The following is a 3,943-nucleotide window of genomic DNA, read 5'->3' on the forward strand; positions in this document are numbered from 1 at the left end:
TGAAAAATAAATAAATAAATAAATTCACGTAAGGTGTGCAACAGCTAAGATGTAGTTAATCTTATATATATAATATAATATAATATAATATATGATTCGAAACTAGGATTATATTAATCATTTATTAGTATAGTTAATTCCTTACTATTAAGGTATCGTGATCGTTTACTTTCTTTTAAAAACTGGAGTTAATTGAAATAATTTTTTGTAAGATAATAATAATAATAACAAAAGATTAATAATACAGGAAGCTTATAAGTTAGCTGTAGTTGATCTCGTCGCCATATATATATGTATATAATATATATGGCTACATTCACGGTAAGTTTTATCCCATCGAACTTTCATTTAATTCATAATGTGTTTTCAAAATTAATAATTGCATCAAAATGGACTCTCGAATTTTCAAAACTTACCAATCTCCCATTTCGTCTACTAGCAACGTCAAATCTAACGGAAATTCAATGCAAAAATGTAATTTTCATCTAATTTATTATCATTGACTATATAAAATATAAAATAATATATGCTATCAATTAATAATAAATCATAAATCATTAACCATATATAAAATTATTTGATACCTAAGTTGCAAGCAAGTATGAATAATCTATGTACACAATGAAATTATTTGATATTCATTAACCATATATAAATTAATAAAAAAATTATTTAAATTACTAAATTAAAATTAAATGAATTATTAATGTGAATTATGAGACTAACTCATTAAAAAAATATTTTATTATAATTATATTTATGATGTTGATAGTTACTACTTACTAACTTAGACTTTACTTTTTAGTATGATTTATTATTAATAATATCATACATTTTATATATGGTTAATGATTTATGGTTTATTATTAATTATTAACATATATTATTTTATATTTTATATGATCAATGATAATAAATTAGATAAAAATTATATTTTTACAATGAATGTTAGATTTGATACTGCTGGTATATGGAAGAAGAGATTGGTAAGTTTTGAAAGTTCGAGAATCCATTTTAATGCAATTACTAGTTTTAAATGCACATTGTGAATTGAATGAAAGTTCGAAGGGATAAAATGTAATTAATCCTTACCTTTAATTCAAGATATAAGACAACTCTTAAGTAAGTTTCAAAGCTGACAAGTTAGAAAAATTCATCAAAATACGAATCGATGCATGCATTCAATTGCAATAGACTTCCTCTAAAAACCTCGATGAAAACATACCACTCATTTCTATTTCCCATGCCTCCTAACTTTCATAATAGCAAAGAACTACCAGTCTCCAATGTTTTGTAATATTGTATTTAGATTCAACTACTTTGTACTCAAATTTTTTTAAGGTAATGACGTTCTATTAGAAGGGGAAAAAAAAACCTTCGTTCTCGGAATTCGAGGACAGTAATAATTGATCATTGTTATGGAGATTGGAGAAACCGCCTGCGAGCTCAAGGCATATTCTTGGGATCATTAATACAAAGTATTTAATATCAGATTCGGTGATTCTGTATGCACTGAACCATGCATATTGCATATATTATATATACATTGGACAAGGGCACTGCTATGATCCCGAATTCGGGATCTATTTTGTGTCCTGAATAAATTTTTTATTATTATTATTTTTTATGTATTTTTTTAATCATCATAAATATTTTTAAAAAAAATAAAAAAATTACAATATTATTAAAAAAATATTTTTTTAATAATTCAATAATAATAAAAAAAAATTATATTCGGGACACATTCGGGCCCAAAACATTTTCCTAAGAAAAAAAAGTTAGCTACCTTTAATTAATTCGTTACTGTCAGATCTTGAGCTTTTTTTTTTTTAAGAATAAAAACAGAAGGAGGACCTCCGTGATTTATTGCAAATGACCCATTCATTGCATAGTTCTTATTGCAAAGTTTTACTTTGTAATGGTAGGAGAAAACCATTACAAAGTTCTTATTACACCCAACAAAGTCAGTATCTAAGCAAAAACTACAGGCAAAAATACCAACAAATTCAATACTGAAAACCAACAAACACCAACAGAAAAAACAACCGTAAAACCATGGTTATACCATCCGAATAGTGGGGCACCCATATTTTTCCAGACGCATGATGCCTCTGAAGAGAGAAGGCAACTCCCGATTGAACCCTCACAACCTGCTAGTACCTTCCGCCCACAACCTTGCCAGATAGTCCGCAGATTTCAATATAAAAAACTCTACTTGCAATCGGCTGGGGTAACCCTCACGTAATTGGTTGCATAAAAAATTTTATTTTTTCTCACCCTCTTATTTCGTTCCCTCTCTCTCTCTCTTCCTCAGTCGATCTCTCTCTCGATCTCTGTTCAGATTTGAAGTAAAAATTCATCAATCTCGACTAAAAATCCAGAAATGCGAACCATGCAAAAGGAAATAAATATGTTACATTAGCAAAATCATAAGAACTAAACATACCATCACCATTGAGAAATTAAATGCTATGAAATGAAATTAATTGTCACTGAAATTGTCAATTCAATTTTCCAGTGAAAGCTAGAAACAAATACCCAGTTCTACAAGTTTATCAGTTCAAAACAAATATCCAGGAAAAAAAAAATTATATCTCACTCACTCGAGAAATTGGGCTGAAAAATTGGCCACAACTATTTTTTCTTTAACGAGTGGGTGTGAAAAATTTTCTGCTGCATCTACCATGATGTTTCCATGCTCTTTGAGAAGGGCTTTAAGAAATGCAATCAAAGCTCTGAGTTGCTTCGAATCAAGCCTGGAGGGTGAAAAAGATGAAGATTGGGGCACAAGACAAAAGGTTTGGAGCACAAGACAAAATATAAAATTCTCATCTCATCTCATCTCATCATTAAAAAATATAAAATATAAAATATAAAATAAATAATTAAAAAAACAGCCGGTTGCTCCACGGTTTTCTTAGCCGGTTATCTGGCAGGATTGTTTCAATATATATAATCATATAAATATATATTGCTTTTTGGTTAGGATTTAATTAAGATGAGATGATGGTGCAGTATCACGACGTACGTACTTGGATCGAGTAATCAAGGTTATACTCACAGTGACAATTAGCTGGTCATGTATATTTACAATTTAATGATTATATAATTATCATACGAATATTTCTTTTTTTGGTTTGACAAGTGGAAGTCGGGTGAATGTATTTCGGCAGAAAAAGTGGAGAGGTTTCAGCATCCTGATTTGGAAGTTGCAGATGTTCCTGCGATCCAATTGGTTGGAATTTTCAACACCTCCATGCATGAGCTGGTAGGGACAAGATGACTGGAAAACTATGTATGGTCTAGAATCTACATCTTTGGCGATAAACGATGGGAATATTTCCTTTTGGACGTACATGATGAGCTTAATTCTAGAGATGTGACAATATTCTCTGAGAAATTCGATCCCCGCAAAATTTTCTTGACGAAAGGTGAGATCTAGTTTGTCATTAACCAGCAAGTGGGATATTGGAGTAAATGGACCTGGTATATATAAAGCATCTTCCTCTCAAATATTCTCCATCTAGCTTGAATCTTGATCATCTAGAAGTATTGTGTTGGGATTATATGATTATTCAATCTTCACATATATTATTGAGATCATCAGGTCATACTAATTAATTAATAGCTTCGCGGATAATTCCTAGGACGGGAACAAATTATGGCGTTACTACTAGCTAGTGATAGATTTCATTACTTGGATGGATGCATCTTTAATTAGAGAGAATCAGAGATCCTTGCAGGAATCTCTCTCTCTCTCTCTCTCTCTTCTCTTAAGCAAGTAAGTATATTATAAATGAATTAAAAGATAACAGGATACAAAGTTTAATGGGATGGGAGTCCCCTATAGTATTTTCAAAGCTAATAGATACAACACGAGAAATAAGAAAAGAGAGATATGGAGCCAAAAATTTATCTTCCATCCATTTCCTGTAAAGGGAAG

This window comes from Juglans regia, chromosome 3 (assembly GCF_001411555.2).
Source record: "Juglans regia cultivar Chandler chromosome 3, Walnut 2.0, whole genome shotgun sequence".
NCBI lineage: Eukaryota > Viridiplantae > Streptophyta > Magnoliopsida > Fagales > Juglandaceae > Juglans > Juglans regia.